General features: G+C 44.7%; 1 long non-coding RNA gene across 5 annotated transcripts in view; it reads left to right on the forward strand.

The window, feature by feature from the left end:
* The first annotated feature begins 555 nt into the window (after positions 1–555).
* LOC309844951 overlaps positions 556–18,729 on the forward strand; it is a 108,052-nt gene continuing 89,878 nt past the window's right edge. For 4 of the 5 annotated variants that reach the window (XR_014300969.1, XR_014300970.1, XR_014300971.1 and 1 more), the window contains exon 1: positions 556–645. This is a non-coding gene — a long non-coding RNA (uncharacterized lncRNA). The remainder of the gene's footprint in view (positions 646–18,729) is intronic. The other variant, XR_014300973.1, reaches the window with a different exon arrangement.

Below are 18,729 nucleotides of genomic sequence, written 5' to 3' on the forward strand. Positions count from 1 at the left end.
GCCAGTTGAAGCTCATTCTTGGTGCATGTCATGACTTACATTATGTTGCAGATTTATTTTGTGCAAAATGGAGCCCTTCCAGCTGTTTCGCCAAAATTGCCACCAGTGCAATCTGTTTCTCCACATGTTTCTGTTGGGAACCCACAAAAGCAGTAATGCCTTCTGTTGGTGGGGATTTCTACAGGCTTTTGGGGACACAGGTGCATCCTCAGACAAGTGTTTGCTTCCAGTTAGACAGTCTGGTAGTTCACTCCTCTTCCACAGGGGCTAGGAGTGGCCAAGAGAGTCAGTCATGGCCCTCATGTGGAAACATGAAGCTAGAGGGAATGAAGTTACTCTCCCAGCCCAGTACCAGGGGTTTGCCATCCTTGAACTTGGCTATTATACTGTGTCATTTCCTCATTCTTAACCCCTCTCTTCTCTCACCGTGCTCTTTAGCAGTCATATATGGTCATGAAGGCTCCAGGAGGAAAGGGGAGGTGCTTACGTGACAAGATCCCAGAGTCAAACGTCTAGTTAAAACGTCCCCACTGGTTTACTGTCATGAGTCAGATTCTTGGCCAGCCCTGCCTGTGTTGCCTTCTGGTCCACCACATGGAGACAACGTATGATTCTTTATCTTAGAATATTCTTCCTGGCTGACAGGTAGGATCTAGTTGATTTTAATCTCCTCTGTTCTTTTGCTGCTGGGCATAGAGAAAGGACCCAAGAATCAAGATACTTAGCATGTGGCAGATACTCACTGCTGGCAGAGAGAAGGCGGATGTGGCCAAGGCAGCTGAGGCTCCATTACCTTTTTGGACATGAGGCTCCATTACCTTTTATGAAATTTGACACCTCTCCCATTTCTCATGCCACGTATTGTCCAGGAGACCTCCCCTGGCTAGAGAAGCATGACTCATCGGCTTTTCCCCAGAAACTGCTCTGTTGTGTTTGTAATTTATCACTGTCCTGGTGTTTTACTACTTCTCTATTCCTTCCCTGTTACCTATATCAGTTCTTCTTATTTTGCGTAAGGCTTTAACATTTTTGTTCCTTACTAGAGAATGGTAACTACTTTTGCTTCTCATTCACTTTCTGCCTAGGCCAAAACACTCATTCATTATCACAGTGTTCACCACTGTCCTATGATGGAGTCCTATTACAAATCTGTGTCTCCAAGTAGAATTTTCTCTGGAACTCCAGACTCTGTGTCCATCAGAATTTTTCCTCAAATGTAGCAAAGGTTTCTCAAACTCAGTCTGCCTAAAGATAAATTAATTCCCTACCCCACCCTAACCAAACGACTCTCTTGTTTTTCCTAGGTATTGGAGACATCACCATTCCCTAGCTTCTAAAGCTGTATCTTCCCACATTTATCCTTGATTCTTCCCCCTTTCATCCCCACATCCACTCAGTTGATACATTCTGAAGGTTTTACCTCCTAAGTATCTCTTTCATTTGTTCTGTTGCATCATACTTTTCAGTTACAGCCCTAGCATGGACCCTTATTTCTTCTTACCTGGGCCGTTCAAAGTTTGTTGGCATCCAGTTAAAGTTTGTGCCTTCTTACATTTTCCTTGTTGGGCCTTTCACACACAAAATAATACACTCTGAAAAAAATTTTTAAAATATCTTTATAAAATCTTTCTCATGTGAAAAAAACAAAGAATATTTCTAACAGTGACTCATTACATTACTTGAAATAAAAACATTTGAGTAGGTCTTTAGAAAGGCAAACTTCCAAGAAAATTCCCCAAAGGGAAAGAATGGTAAAATTTGCTGTCATGTATCAGGTTCCATGGGATCCAGTTATCGGTGGTGTATCTGCTCCAAGCAGATAGAAGCCCTAGAGAGAAGCCCAGAGCCTTGAGTCCTGCCTGGCACATTTTGAACTCTTGGCAAATCCTTATGGACTGAATGAAACTCTCTGGGTCTCAGCTTTCTCCAAGTGAGGGGAAGGACAAGACCAGATTGCATCTGAACCTTCTTTCTGCTCCTGTGGTTTATGATTCTGATTTAATTACAGACACAGAGAAACTCAGAAGAAATCGTATAACTGCTTGTCACTGGAGAGAGGGCTCTATCCATGAATGGACCTTCTCTAATGGAGTATGTCTTAAAAAAATCTTTGATATTATTATTTTTGCTTACAAAAGTAATGCATGCTCATTAGATACCTTTAATTTGGTGTATAATCTTCCAGATGATTTCCTATGCATATACCTCCACAATTCATATCTGGTTTTTTCTTGCTATAGATTATTCCTTTTTAAAAATTTATCAGTATATCATGGACATCTTGCAGAGGCAATTTTCTTTCTAGAAAAAGGCAGTGAGATTCTTTGACAGCTGATGTCAGTGGCTTCCATTAAAAGTAGAAATAATAATCCTTTCTTTGTATTACTCTCTTGGCCAGAGAAGTGGTCTAGTCTTCTGAAGGAAGTGGAATCTCGAACATGGGCTTTTGTTGAAAATACAGATGCCCATCTCAAATACTCCATGCAATTCCTGGTCATCCCCTGGGAGTTCTTTTCACTTTTAGGCCCTGGAATGCCTTCATTGGCATCTTTTGACTGCTGCCATTGAATGAACTGGGCTTTTGGCACCCAGTAGAAATGCCATGAGTGGGTGCAAGGGAGCCCATGTCCCTAAGACTCGTAAGTGTTCCCTCCCCTCCCCCACCCAAGGGGCTGGAACTCTTCCAGCTAAGTAGCCTGAATCCCTCCTCCTCTCTGCACCCCAAGTCTCACTTTGGGGGCTGCTTGATATGCAGCCAGCAGCTACTCAACATAATTGTGCCTTTACCTGCCAATGTGCTTTGAGGGATATTGTTAGCATTAAATTTGCCATTTACATTTTCATGTCTGACATAATTGAGGAATGAATGCTCTTATGAAAATTAAACTTGTGGTTCTCCTGGGCTGCTGTAACCCTGTTAAAATGTAATGTGATTTTTGATGCTTCTTCTTGAGGTTTTTATTAAATAGAATATCAGGATGACTAATTCCCTGGGCCTAAATGCAGGCTGGGAAGCAGCATTATTGATAGGGCTGTGTCCAAATGGTCCTCCGTGCTCAGCCTCTAATGGCCTAATAATGCATTATACTTGAATCAGAAATACTTTGAGTTGTAGTGCTTATTGCCATTATTGAAAACACCTGGATGCTCCATTCATCAAGGTTACATCCAAAGGGGCCCATTTGTTTATTAGGCTGTCAGTAAACATCTTTATTTGGTCTGAGTTCAGCCACATTTGGCCACACTGGAAAGAGCTCAAATCCAGCTGGGGCTTTCTTGTGGTTCCTCCTGATTAGTTTTCTCGTTAAGAAAAAAGCAAGCTAATGAAAAGTTGGGAGAGGCTTTATAAAAACACATTTTACCTCACATAATCTGCAGCGATGGTAGCAGAGATCAGGGAGGCGGGCTCCTGTGGGGGGCCCCTGGCGGCTCCTTCTTTCAGCAGCTGCCAACATGGCGGTCCTGCATCTCTCAGCCCAGTGCCAACACTCAACAGCCTGGCCTCCCAAGCGGGTGCCGTGAGGCCCCTCCTCCAGGCTGTCTGCCGCTCCGCATCCCTCTGAACCTGGAGACATGGGCTCCTGTACTCTAGAAGGGGTATATCTCCCATCGGCCACTACCCACAGAATGAAATCAAATTCCTCTGTCTTATGGTGCCTAAAGAGTGACATTTCCCTTTCACAGACATTTCCTGACTCATGCATCGCATTATTTTCAGGAGGCCTTGGCAGCAATATTGTGATTAAAGTGGAAATGCTCAGGATGGCTTTTTTTTTTTTAAAGCTATGTTTCAAAAAAATTATGAAATATGGTAAACATTCCACTGCATAAAACATAAATATACAGCTGAGTGAACTATGGTGAAGTAAAAGGACACTTGTGTCACTCTACCCAGGGCCAGATCTACAACTCTGGCTGGACTCAGGAATCCTCACCACGTGCCATCCCCTAGATCCCTTCGGCTACTGTGGTAGTGGTCCGGCAGCCTCTTCTCCACCATGAGGTTTGAGCTGGTAGACCACCAGGACAAGCCACCAGATCCACCAAACCTTCCCTTCCATAGATGTTCTCGAACAGGCTCCTGGTCTTTGCTTTCCAGTTCTGATTAGTATGCACTAAGGAGCAAGTGAAGGAGGGGGTCTGGTGGTGCCAGTCACACAGTGGACTCCGAGGAATCTATCCCATAACGAAAGCCCAAGACTGAACCTAAGAGCTTCTCCCTATGATCTCCCTGCCCTCCTAGATGGGGGCTGGTCTCCTGGCATCCATTCAAGCTCTGGGCTGGTTTGTGGTTCTGATCGTAATGCATATGCTTCCACACCCCTAAAATTGTATTATGTGTCTCGTGGAATGAAGCAGCAAAGACTGAATTTGCTTCCATTAAACATGACATCTTCAGGAGTACTCCATAACTGTCACCCCAAAAGTGGAACGAAATCTGTTGAAGATGGGTTGTGTGCTGGACCTCCGAAAGCGTGTGCCCCTCAGCTCTCACTGCCCACCGCCTCTCCCCCTGGAGATGGCTCTGTGATCTTTTGGGGCTTCCTCTGCTCTGGGAGGCCAAGGCAGCCTGGGATGTGAACCCCAGAGGATGGGGTGGTAGGAGAGGTGGGGCTCAGGTTGCTGGTGTGTAGGCCTGCTGGAGAGAAAGGGCCTTCTGCCCAGAAGGAAGGACAGATGCCTGTGATGCAACCTGAGGGTAGGTGACTTCTGTTAGCATATTTGTAGTTCAAGGCTCTGGGGCCAGGAGGGGAGTGGGATAGGGCAAGTCCTCTTCTGCAAACCAGAACTATTTGAGCACCTTTCTCCCTTCTGAAGCCTTCAGAAACTGTTCTGTTTTCACAGTTCCACCGCCAGGAAATTCATGGGTCAGAGTGGGGCAAAGGCCTAGGTACCTGTACTTGCTACTTGGAATCCCATTCTTTCTTTGCAAACTATGAATGCACCTTCGCCCCTGCCCTTCAGGCCCCTCAGGGTTCACCATTCTTGTGCACCACAAATACCTGATCTCATTCAAAGTCTCAGTTCCCTAACTAATAGGCTAGCATGATGATGACATGAACTTGTTTTGTACCATGGCTGGGCCAAGGGCTGACCGGGGGCAAGCCCTTGTCACCATTGGTCAGGGACCTTTGCCTCGTTCTCTATACTTATTCCTAGACTCTGCAGAGCATTGGGTGCTCAGGAAGCATAAATTAAATGCATGTTAGTGTCTTTTCCAGGGAAAGGGTGCTTGCTATTTAACAGAGAACAGGGGTGGGTTTGTTGTAATATCTTTCCTCTGAACAGATTCAGCTGCTGCGAGCACCCTACTTCCCCTCCATTCGGCCGGGATCAGGTGTTTTAAAGAACTAGAGGATCTGCGGTTGGCCATCTTCCTGTAGACAGGCCCGCCTTGGGAGCTAGGATACTCTGGAGCTGGAGGCTGGGCGGGGCTCCCGGGTGTTGCTGCTTTGGCTGCAGGTAGATGAGTTTGAGACCCAGCTCTGATCTTCACCAGCTGAGACCTTCACTGTGGTTTGACTCTCTAGGCCTTGATGTTCCATCTTAAAATGAAGTCAAGCCTCATTGGGGTGTTGTAAGTTTTCCAAGTCCAGCCCTTGTGGGTGCTCGATAGATCCCCTGCATGTCTGATTAAACTGAAGCCTAGAAATCTAAGGGATGAGCTTAAAGACACAGACTGTTTCCTGCAAAGTGTGGGCTTTTGGGGTAGTAAGCACAATAATTGAAAGCAGTCTTACTGTGCCTCTGAATGGCCTGAAGGCCTTGTCAAAATACAGATTGCTGCTCCATGCTCCAGGGTTTCTGATTCAGAAGACCGGGATGAAGCCCAGGAAACTGCATTTCTCACATGCTCCCTGCTGCTGCTGGTGGTGATGGTCCTGGGGAACCCTTTGAAAACCATTAATGTAAAGGCAAAGATACCAGGGAAATGGGCACCCAGAAAGCCTGGAGGCAAACAACAAAATAAAATGGAATTTCTTAACGTCTCCAGGATGCACATATCTCAAGCCACATCCCAAAACCAGAACACAGGAAGTACTTTGTAAAAGTAAATACACATTTATGATATGGAGGGCTGACAGGATTGATTGGCAATAAATCCATCTCCCCCAAAATCCATTTATTTAGGAAATCAATGAAAGGGAGGCCTTAAGAAATGGCTTGATTATAAGGAACTGTAATCACTCATCTGTTTCTGGCTTTTGATGGTGAGCGTGGAAATTCCGGGGGAGAGGAAGCCCTTTCTGCTTAATGGCTCTGGCTCCAGTGAAGATGGGAGAGATGCTGCTTCCTCCTTCCTTCCTCGTCCTGGCCCTTGTCAGGGTCTTAACTTCTTGAGGTCAGAGCTGCCAAGGACAGCTTTTCTTCAAGAAAACTGCAGCCTATAAGGGTATCTTCCTGGGGGAAGGTCTGTGACCCTCATTGGGAGGGAGACCCAGCCTGGCACAGTAAGCAGCCACCCCACCTGCACTCTAGACTCACCTGGGGAGACTGACACGCGCACAGATGCCTGAGCTCTATCCAGACTCAGATCCTCGGAAGGCGGGCAGAGGTGGTTTCTTTGCTTGTTTTTATGTTCTACAGGGGATTTCCATGTGTTTCAGGGCTGAGAATCCCTGTGGGAAGCCCTGATTATAACATCTTCTTTGGTTCATCCTGCTCCTCTCCAGCCTCCTAGTCTGTCTTTCTGCATTTTGCCCTGTTATTTTTTTTTTTTTTCAGAGTCTGGCATAGGAGTTCAGCAGCTGGCTTGTTGACAGAGTCTCTCCTTGATCAAACTTCAGCCAGGCTCCTCTGAGCCCTCTTCCCAATGAGGACTTGACTTTTGGGCCTCTGGGTCCATCCTGCTTCATCCAGTTTTTGCAAGAATCCTGCTAAGTGGGGTTAGCCAGAGTCTCCACCCTCGATATCTGATCTGGTTCCTTTTCCTCCACTGTCGTCTGGGTGATGTCTGATCACCTCGGCCTGCCTTCAGCAAAAATCCTGCTAGGTCCAGGTTTAGCCAGGACCTCCCCAACCCCTGATGTCTCCTCTTAGTAAATTTCTACCCAACTTACCCCCAACTGGCTCCTTGGCCATATGTTCTCACTTTTCCTTATCAGGTTTGGAGTTGGACCCAATCTCTCTCCTGTTCTTCAGAAGCCATTGCTGTGGTCCCTAAACCCAGCTCAGTGGTCTCCAATAAAGCCTGCCTTACTGTTATAGTCAGTGTCATGACTGGGGTTTTCTTTGACATTATTTAGCTGGAGAGGCCTCTCTGGTTTGACCATTCACCCTTCTGATGCAGCATTTTCCACTCTCTGGTCCCAGAAACATGAATGTCCCCTAGGATGTTAAGAGAAGTTCTCTGAATGAGAGAGATGAAGAGAGGGAGGAGGAGAAGGAGGGGTAAGAGAGAGAGAATGAGCTCTGTAGTCACTATTTTTGGAAAACATTGGGAAAAACACATTCAAAATTTCTTTCCTGAAAGATTATTTTCAGAGCCTTTATTATATTAATAGAAATTCTCACTTTATTTTTTGGGGAACAGTATTCACATCTTAGAGAATAGATTTATATCATGACTTTGGAAACATTGCCATCTGCGTTCCTGGCCCAGTGTTGCCACTGCCCAGGTGCCTAGGGAAAGTCCTCCCCTGTTCCATCAAGTGTACAGTGGGGACAATGATGATCCCACTTTATGGCCTTGTTGGGAGGATTACATGAGCTAATACACGCTAAGTACTTAGCTTAGTGACTCTGGAAATAGGAGGTGCTCAGTGAAATTAGTATTACCTAGCAGAATCATCAGCAGTGTCTGTGAAGTACTAGAATAGGAAGGGGGTAAAGTTTAGGTAGGGCAGAGTAACTGGCCAGTCTTGCTCCTGGGCACAAGTGAGAACTGGCATGGAAATAAGAGCACAGGCATACGCTTTTGTGGCTTAATTTGTCATTTACCCATGATCTACATGGAGAGGAAATGAGGAGACCACAAGCCATAGGATGGGGACCAACACCCCTTAGGATTTTTTAATCAAAATAATCATGTAATATAAAATTAACCATGTTAAAGCCTACAATTCCATGGCGTTTAGTGTATTTCCAGAGTTGTGCAACCATCACCACTAGATAGTTTCAAAACTTTTTCACCACCTCAAAGAGAAACCCCATACCCATCAAGCAGTCATTCCCCACTTGCCCAAGTACCCCATCTCTTGTAGCCACTGATTTTTTTGGATTCACCTTTTGTATTTCATATACATGGAATCATAAAATATGAGTCTTTTTGTGTCTTGTTTCTTTCACTTACTGCTTTCAGAGTTCATCTATGTTGCCGCACGTCTGAGCACTTCATACCTTTTCATGGCTGAATAATATTCCACCACATGGCCATACAACACTTTGATTATCCATCTATCTGTCGACGAACATTTGGGTAATTTCTACCTTTTGGTGATTGTGAATAGTGATGAGTGAACTTCTAAGTACAAGTTTTTCCTTGAATAACTGTTTTCCATTCTTTTGGATATCTACCCAGGAGTAGAATTGCACACATGGTAATTTTATGTGTAGCTCTTTGAGGAGATGTCAAACTGTTTTCCACAGTGGCTACACCATTTTTCATTCCCACCTGCAATGTACAGGGTTTCCAGTTTCTCCACATCCTCACCAACATGTTACTGTCCATATACTTGATTATGACCATCCTAGTGGGTATGACGTGGTATCTCATTGTGGGTTTTATTTGATTTCCTTGATAACTAGTGATGTCAAGTACACTCAGTTCTTAACAGGTCAACCTGGGGGATTTTCTTCCTTCCAGGAACTGCTTTGGAATCCACAGGAAAGGTGGGTCCTTGTAAAAGCCATTCTTGGAAAGACTTTTAAATATACCTTGGAATATTTAAGGTATTTATACCTTTTAAAGAACACTGTCAGCCACAATAAAAATGGCAAAATAGACATGGAAAAGAGATCGAGGTGTACATTTAAAAAAAGAGAAAATCACAATATTCCCTTAGAAGGACAAAGAGGATGGTGGTATTGAGGATCTCTTTTTGAGTTTTAATGTGTAACATTTAGAACACCTGACCCGAGTTCTGTGGGTTCTGGACTTATTGAGCTCTTTAGAATTTCCTGAAGACCCTTGGAAATCCTTCAGAGGTGAGGGGAGTAGCCCTGCTTTGGCAAGTAATGACAAGGCTTTCATGTGCTGGACCCGAAACCAGAAGTTGCCTGGGGATTTTGTAAGACTTTTAGTCTCAATATAATTTCTTTTTAAACCACTTCCTAGGACAGTGTTAAAGCCATTGTCTGAGTGGATGGTTGTGGCTTGCCTATTTAGTCAATTGGATATTCCCAGGAGGGTTGGGATGGGCTCTGTTGTACAAGGGTAGTATTTCTAACCCAGTGACCTGTGTGCCATTCAGAAGGCAGTGGCAATCAAAAATGGAGGCTCTCACTGCTAGGATAAATGAGGCAGAAGAAAGAATTAGTGATATAGAAGACCAAATGACAGAGAATAAAGAAGCTGAGCAAAAGAGGGACAGCTACTGGACCACGAGGGGAGAATTCGAGAGATAAGTGACACCATAAGACGAAACAACATTAGAATAATTGGGATTCCAGAAGAAGAAGAAAGAGAGAGGGGAGCAGAAGGTATACTGGAGAGAATTATTGGGGAGAATTTCCCCAATATGGCAAAGGGAACGAGCATCAAAATTCAGGAGGTTCAGAGAACGCCCCTCAAAATCAATAAGAATAGGCCCACACCCCGTCACCTAATAGTAAAATTTACAACTCTCAGTGACAAAGAGAAAATCCTGAAAGCAGCCCGGGAAAAGAAGTCTGTAACATACAATGGTAAAAATATTAGATTGGCAGCTGACTTATCCACAGAAACTTGGCAGGCCAGAAAGAGCTGGCATGATATTTTTAGAGCACTAAACGAGAAAAACATGCAGCCCAGAATACTATATCCAGCTAGGCTATCATTGAAAATAGAAGGAGAGATTAAAAGCTTCCAGGACAAACAACAACTGAAAGAATTTGCAAATACCAAACCAGCTCTACAGGAAATATTGAAAGGGGTCCTCTAAGCAAAGAGAGAGCCTACAAGTGGTAGATCAGAAAGGAACAGAGACCATATACAATAACAGTCACCTTACAGGCAATACAATGGCACTAAATTCATATCTCTCAATAGTTACCCTGAATGTGAATGGGCTAAATGCCCCTGTCAAAAGACACAGGGTATCAGAATGGATAAAAAAACAAAACCCATCTATATGTTGCCTCCAAGAAACTCATTTTAAGCCCGAAGACACCTCCAGATTTAAAGTGAGGGGGTGGAAAAGAATTTACCATGCTAATGGACATCAGAAGAAAGCAGGAGTGGCAATCCTTATATCAGATCAATTAGATTTTAAGCCAAAGACTATAATAAGAGATGAGGAAGGACACTATATCATACTCAAAGGGTCTGTCCAACAAGAAGATTTAACAATTTTAAATATCTATGCCCCCAACGTGGGAGCAGCCAACTATATAAACCAATTAATAACAAAATCAAAGAAACACATCAACAACAATACAATAATAGTAGGGGACTTTAACACTCCCCTCACTGAAATGGACAGGTCATCCAAGCAAAAGATCAGCAAGGAAATAAAGGCCTTAAACGACACACTGGACCAGATGGACATCACAGATATATTCAGAACATTTCATCCCAAAGCAACAGAATACACATTCTTCTCTAGTGCACATGGAACATTCTCCAGAATAGATCACATCCTCGGTCCTAAATCAGGACTCAACCGGTATCAAAAGATTGGGATCATTCCCTGCATATTTTCAGACCACAATGCTCTAAAGCTAGAACTCAACCACAAAAGAAGGCAGTGGCACAATTTCTATCAAATAGAGGCAAAAGTTTGTTACAGATGGTGGGGGAATGTGGAGGAGATGGAATAGGTTCTGGGGGGAACAGGTTGGTGTCTCCCTGGATTGAAGGCAGGTGGCACCCATTCAGATCATCTCTCCTCTCCCTTCCTCCCCTTCTCCCTCCCTTTCTTTCCTTTGCCACATTCAGAAATGTTCCAAGGAATAGATTTTTGGAGGAAAATCAGCAAGTGTTAGGAACGAGGCAAATCTAACCAGCTCTCACAGCTTTTAAACCAGCTCTCATAAACCAGTAGGGCAGAGTCTAAGAGTAGAAGGCTTTTTGTAGAATATTCAGAAATGTTCGGGAAGGGCCTAAGGAAAAAGGGAATTAAAATATTTTACCTTTTTGAGGGGGTAACACATTCATATGGTGTAAACCTCATAACTTGTAAAAGCCTGAAATGTCTCCTCCCCTCCCTGCCAGTCTCCTCAGGTCTCGCTCTTTGAAGCAAGTTACAGCTACTGTTTGTGTCTGGTTTATCCTTCCAGGGTCGTTTTTCAACACGCGGACCTGCCAGTACAGATAGTATCTCCCTCCTGTTTTACCGCAGTTGATGATGATTGCTCCCTGTTGTGCACTTCGCTTTTTCACACAATATCCACAGTCCTCCAAGCTGGGACTCGGTTTCTGTCTCCCTTATCCTTGTCATCGTTAAAACATCACCTCCACCTCCCAGGATGCTCTGGCTCCTTCTGGCTGACTTCTTGTCAGATCTGATTAGATTGTCATTACTTTTATCTAATAACGTGGCCCAGGACTTGCTCTCACGGGGAGCACAAGTGTCACAGAGAGCTTTCTTTTGCCGTTTGCTGTGCTTGCAATATTGTCATTATCGTCTGCAACTGCCGTTTCTTGGCAGGACTCTTTTAAAGCTACTTGCCTATTTCCTGAAGGCCGGTTTCATTGAATCTGAATACCAGAGTCGTGAATCAGTCCCTGGGCATGTGTCAACTGAGGCCCAGCATGAGGCACTGAAGGCAAGGGAGGAAGTAGGTGAGGCCTAGGCCCCGGGAGTCCGGTCTCCTTTGGGACTCCCTCAGGTCACATGTTACTCACTCCAGGCTCACCTGTGGACCCAGTAAGGGACCAGTGTCAGCTAGGTCATTAAGTGTTCCTAACACTTAACCTCTTTCTTATTTTTTGATGAAAAATAAAATATAAATAGAAGCTCTCATATTTTCTCCCCACATCTCAGTGTAACATCTTCTGTACGCCCCGGCGTGCACATGACCTATTCTGGAGACCACTGGTCCGGATAAATCATCCCCACCCCCTGGCCCTGCAAAAAAATGCAGAGTGGGTTCATTGGCTTGAATTATATATCTATATGTATATTATATCTATATCTATATCTATATCTATATCTATATCTATACATACACATATAATCTAAAAGTATATATATAATACCACCTAAAATATTATAGTATTAATACATATTCATTGAATACAAAAATAGGGCATATAAAACCAGTCCTTATTTTGCAATCTAGTGATAACCATAATTTATAATTTGGTTTATATTCTCCTAGACATAGTCTTAAAGATGTGTGTGTCTATGTATATAAATTCTTTATATATATACATATATATACATTTTTGTTTTGTTTTGTTTTTTCTACAAAAAATGGGGTCATACAGGACACATTGCTTGTAGCTGATCTTATGGTACATCCCTTTTTATTTCCTCAGGATAGAATCCTTGAAGTGGAGTTGCTAAGCAAAGGATATGCACTTTCTAAGGGTGTTTAGTGCACATTTCCAGTTGCTGCACAGAGTAGTTGTAGCACCATTCACTGGCAGAAAATGGGAGCGCCTTTCCCATGGATCCTCAGAAATACTGCCATGTTTAAAAAAAAACCAAACCAAACCAATCCAAACATTGTAAATGTAATGGCCCAGTGAACTTCATTGTTATTGGTATCTCAGTAATTCCTAGCTTATGGCCATTTGTGTTTACTTTTTTGTGGATTACCTTTCATGTTTCCTGTTTATTTTTCTGTTGCAGTGTTCTTTGAATAATTTGGATTGACCATTTGGTTATCAGTTAGTTTGAATCCGTTAATTGGTTGATTTGTCCCCTGGTTTGCTCAGGCTGTGCAGATAGAGGTGATGTCCTTTCCTCCCATTATGGCTGCAGGAACCTGGTTGTGAGTGTGGAGAGCAGAGCTGCCCTGCACTCCTTTGGCCAGTCGGCTTGTATCTGGCTTGTACTCGAGTTTCCTGAGATAGACCATGAAGTGCCGGAATGAAAGCTGCCAAGGGTGGTAGGGATCAGGAATTGGGAAATGCAAACGGTGTACTAAGAAATCTTTGGTAGAAAACCAATTTCTTGAACCACGGCTTCTTTTCTTAAATCCTTAATGTTCACTATAAAAAAGAGGCCTTTACTAAATGCTATTATTTCCTTGTAACAGATGCTGCAATTATGATTGTGCAGATTTCTGCCATATGTCAGCACAGCCTTGCAGTTGCACAGCCTTTTGCTGGCGTGGCTCTGTGCTGGGGCTGGGCTGTAGTCCCTGTTCCGCCACTTACCAAATATGGACCCAAAATAAGTTACTGCATCTCCTCAAGCCTCAGTTTCTTCCCCCTGGAAAACAGAGATGGCCATTGTAAAAACTCACAGCAGTATTGTGCAGGGCTGGAGTGAGAAAATGAGTACTAAGTGCTTTGTAAAAAGCCAGAAACATAAACACTCAATGACTATTTCCAATATCTATCATTATTATTATTTATTATTATCAGCAGCCTGAGACTTCCTCCAAAAGGTACATCCTGAGCTCCAAACAATTCACAGGCCCTCCTTAGAAATAGTCTTACTTCTTGGCTGGAAGTTCTCTTTATTCTCCAAATTGTATTGAATTCTTTCAAAGCTCTCCAAAATCAGGTATGGAAAACAATCAACTCAACAGCTCCTTGCACATAGTTCTTAAAATTATCTATTGAAAGAGAGAAAAGGTGGGCTTTGAACAATGTTAGCAATGTAAAAATACTCATCCCCTAATGAAATGTGTGTTGAATTAATGGATGGTGCTGTCAGAGTCTTGCCTTGAATTCTTCCCTCAGTGGGAACAAGGTCAGAGGAGCCTTTGAGACCCTCAGTCAACCAGGAGAGAGGCTTCTTTCTACCATAGTCATTTGGCAGATCTGTTCTATTATTTCCTTAAAAAAATAGATATTATCTTAGTATTTCCTCCCCCATGCTTCATTTGAGCAGACTCCCTATTCTCATTACCTTCCACTGAAGTGTTGATGGCCAAGGTACCTGGGAGAGGAAGCCATGGGGCTTTTGCACCTAATGGGGATCATATGTAAATCAAGAAAGTTGAGAGCCACTGCCAAGAAGGGAGGCAAGAGAAGCAGTTGCCATGTGAGTTTCTGGCTGAAATATACCAGACTTTAAAGCTGGCAAGTGATAGAGTCCCTGTAGCTAAGCATTACTGAATCTTGAGTATTTATTAGATTGGCCACTGCCAAGTACAAGACACCAGTGCGGCACTGAAGATGTCACAGCCTCCACAGCTTCACCGACAAAGTGAAGAGGAGAATTGTACCATGGGTTAGTGGATGTTCAAAGCATTTCCCTGGAACTCTAGCCAGTGTAGGCTCCCTGAAAAGAAGGTTCTGGGCACCCGAGTTGTTTGAAGAAAAAGTGTCTACCCCAACTGCTTTTGGGGACTGTCAGTACACATTAGCTCATGAAAGACTATGAAATTTTACCACCAGGGAGTCTGTGGAACTCTGTTTAATGCACACCTTCCCCACTTGGCTGATAGAACCCATTTTTTGTGCTTATTGATATCCTTAGGAATATTGTTCGCCAATACATTATTTGGCAAATAATGTTTTGGGTCATTCAGTCTTTATCTAATACCTGGTCATGAGGAAATGCCCGGGATGGGGGATCTGACCAATGCTGACTGAATGTGTCCCTTAAATGATTTTCAGTGGCAATCCTGCACTTGTGGCTTTGCAGAAGGAACATTGACTTCAGATTGCCAGACCAGGTTTCAACAAGCAGCATTTATTGAATCTGTGCTCTGGGTCAGCCATGAGTTATGCAGAGTGGGTGGGGATGGAACAAAGATGACGAAGAGATGGTAGAAGCATGGTGTATGACTGTGTGTGTGTGTGTGTGTGAGAGAGAGAGAGAGAGAGAGCTATAATTGTCAGATATATAGAGTATTGGTTGAATATGGGCTTTACAATCAAAAGTCCCTGGGTTCAAATCCCAGCTCCTTTACTTAACAACTGTGAGGTAACTTGTTTACCCTCCTGAGCCTCACTATCTTCATCTGTGTTGTGAGGCTAGTATGCCTCATGGAGTTGTTCTGAGATGAAGAGGTGAGAGCATTTCCGCAATGCCCAGCTCAAGTAGGTGGCTAATGGTCGTTGTTTTCACCATTAATATTATGGAATGCCATAGCCCCTGTGGGGTATAAGATGAACAAAATCCAACACGGAGCTTACTGTCTTGCTGGTGAGAGAGACATGGGTCAAATTAGAACATGTACCACAAAGGTACCCAAAAAACCTCTGACACGGAGACCTGGTCAGTCAAGGAGGTCAGAGAGGGTTTCCTCAAGAACCTTCCAGGCAGGGGTGAGGAATGTGCAGTGACCGTGGAGAGGCAAGAACTAGGGCCTGAGAGAAGGCAGAAGATGGGTGAAGCTGGAGAGCAGAGAGCAACTGGGGTGTGGTGTGTGCGAAGAGCTGGGAGGTGGGAAAGGGCCAGACCAGGCAGGACCTTGTGGATGACTTCACTTTCTATCCCAAGGTAAACTGAAAGCCACACAATGGTTTAAATGGAGGGTTCTGTTTTGACTGAATGTTATTACAAGATGCTTGGGCGAACAGGAGCCCTGGCAAGTGAGATCCAGGAAGACAAGAGGGTTAGCCCAGGAGGCAAGCCTGGGGAGAGAGTGCTCCAGTCTCTCCAACCCCAACAGTGGCTCATAATGGCAAAGCCTTGCTTCTTTTCCTGAGTTCAAGCTGTCTCTTCCCATAGAAGAAGTGGTATGCCAACCAAGTGGGAATCACAGTTTACTTTCCTAAGAAAGTAAATGTCAGACCACTGCTTCTAACACAAGTCCCCAGAACCTGTTACTTGAAACTCTTTGTTATAGGACAGAGCCACAGGGCACGGATCTAGGCACCTGTAGGCCACACACTCAGCCATGAGTTGGCCCAAGAGCAACCCGTCCTTAGTGCTAAAGGACCAGAGCTTATGGGGTATTTACTTGCTTTGTAAGTGGGCACAAGTGCAGGTATCTGTATAATAGTAGCAACCTTACACACTTGTTTCTTCATCCTCTCTCCAGAATAAGAGATAAAGGGGGTGGGGTTAGGACTTCCAGGAACTGGGCACGATTTGCATACATTCTGCTTTTCTGAGTCCACAGGAGCAGTCTTCTTGCTGAAGCATTAGTTGGTCAATTACAGTTGGGGTTTGTCAGTTGTGAGGCTGTAGGGAGTTTTATTTTCTTTTAAATTCTATTTAAAAGATAACTTTTTGGGGCACTTGGGTGGCTCAGTGGGTTAAAGCCTCTCCCTTCAGCTCAGGTCATGATCTCAGGGTCCTGGGATAGAGCTCCTCATTGGGCTATCTGCTTGGTGGAGACTGCTTCCCCCCTCTCTCTCTGCCTGCCTCTCTGCCTACTTGTGATCTCTGTCAAATAAATAAATAAAATCTTAAAAAAAAAAAAAACCAAGAACAGACCTTTTCAAGGAGTTCTTTTAAAGATTTTCAAGCAACCCGTGGATAAATTTTTAGTGAGGGAGAGGGTAAGCATGGCAGGTAACCAGGGGAGCCCAGCAGTCCAACTGCACGTACCTTGCTGGTGAAGGTGGCTGTGTTCTGTGTTGCAGTCTCTCCCCTCCCCCCACAGCCAACAACCAGGTGGCTCTGGGTGGGCCCTAGAAGACCCAGTTCTTGGCCCACGTCTGGCCTGCCTAAGGGCAAATCTCCTTTGAGCTCCAGGGTTCCAGACTGCCTCTGAAAGTTTGTGACTTTCAGTTTTGCAAGTTTTGCAAGTTTTGGGAAAGTGGACATTAAAGTGCTTCTAACACTAGATGGCGTCAGTGTCTAGCTGATCTGCCCTTGGATACTCCTCACACTACAAGTACCAGCTGGCGGGAGTCTGTACTGCAGTGGGGCGGCCTTTAGTGGGAAAACGTGGACGACGTGTGCCTTCCGTCTGCTGTGACATGGTTCCACACATCCCGATGCACTCCCAGCCCCCACCCTACGCTCCCTACCCCACCACACTCCCCATACGCCTCCCACCACTGGACGCACTACAATCCCCCACGGCCCCCTTTTTCCCTTCTTGACACTCCACCATGCTCCCCCAGATGACCCCTGGCCCTGACCTGTGCTCCTGTGGCTCCCCTCGAACTCTCAACCTTTGCAGGCTTCTGATGTGCCCCCCACTCCCAAGGGGAGCCCTTAACGCGTCCCGTACTTCTCAACTGCCCTGGGCTTTTCATCCCTGCCACTTTGTGACCTTGAGCAGGCTGTTTAGCCTCCCTGTACCTTATCTGGGGGATTAGGACATCTACTTTGCCTGAGGATTTCCTGAGGTAACATATATGAAAGGGCACTCTCGGTGCTGGGGCTAGAGCAGTGATTAATAGATATCACTCGTTCTCTCATTCGCTCACCCACCCCTTCAATTCCCACTCTCCTTGGGGGTGTGGAGGGAAGGTGCCATCCCACTAGACTTGCTTTTATTACCCTGTGAAGTTCTGATACCTCACTGGAGACAGGTTTCTTTCTTTATGATTTGGGTTTTATATAAGATGTTGCTGTGGTCTTATTTGCTAAAAGTTATGCTTGGGTTGGCAGTAAGGGGGACTTTCTTGCCCTGGATATTGTTGCTTCCCTGATTTTAGCTGTGGGTTTGGGCCATATGCCCACTGAGGGCCAGTGCCTATTGGCTAGAAGTTTGTTCTGTTTGCAAAACCCCATTAGTACACAGGTGGTAATATGGCAGGTCAAAAGGGCAGACCAGAGTTCCTGAAATGTTGAAACTGAACTCTGTGAGTTTATTCAAAGGGAGATGGCTGATTTTCAGCCTGGTGGGTTTCAGAGCTGCAAATAACCAATAATTCATCTTGATCTTCTAATGGAGTCTGCTGTCTGCAACAGAACATGGATTTGGACCAGAGGGTTCCTTGATCGGCCAAATGAAATCAAGCTGCTGTGCACCTAGGGGCAGGAGTTGGAGGAGAGCCCTGACTGGGTGGGTTCTCAGTCTTGGGTGGGCAGAGTGGGTTTCTCTGCTGAGAGATGGAAACCCCAGCTCCTTGTGCTCTTGACCTTTACAGTACAGAGTCTCCTGAGGTTTCAGCTAGGTATATTTGGGACATGTCCAGACCCACCATTCAAGACCTTGGCTGGGAGGGACAGATAAGACAAGTTCATGAGTGCTCCTAGGCAGGTGTGATCTAGAGGAGCAAATCATACAGACTCCTTGTCTTGTCTTCTCTTCTCTCTGTGCTCCAGTGAGTTAGGGCATGGCAGGACAGTTTCTCCTCTGGAGAGTGCCTGCCAAGATCTCCATGTGAGGGCCAAAATGGGATCCCCTCTAGGCTGGAGGGAGAGAACCCTGGTTTAGGAGACACAGTACTTTCTCCCCATTCCTGGTGTGTTCTATCCCTGGTGACTTGATGGTGGAGAGGTCACGGAACCACTCTGAGTCTTAGCTTGGGCTGCCTGCTATCTAGTGCTTCATGGTTTCCAAGTTCTTTGCCAGCCTTCTGAAGCTAAGGGTAGAAGGAATCACTGCCTCATA

The sequence above is a fragment of the Mustela nivalis genome (assembly GCF_964662115.1).
Source record: "Mustela nivalis genome assembly, chromosome: 12".
Classification (NCBI taxonomy): Eukaryota; Metazoa; Chordata; class Mammalia; order Carnivora; family Mustelidae; genus Mustela; species Mustela nivalis.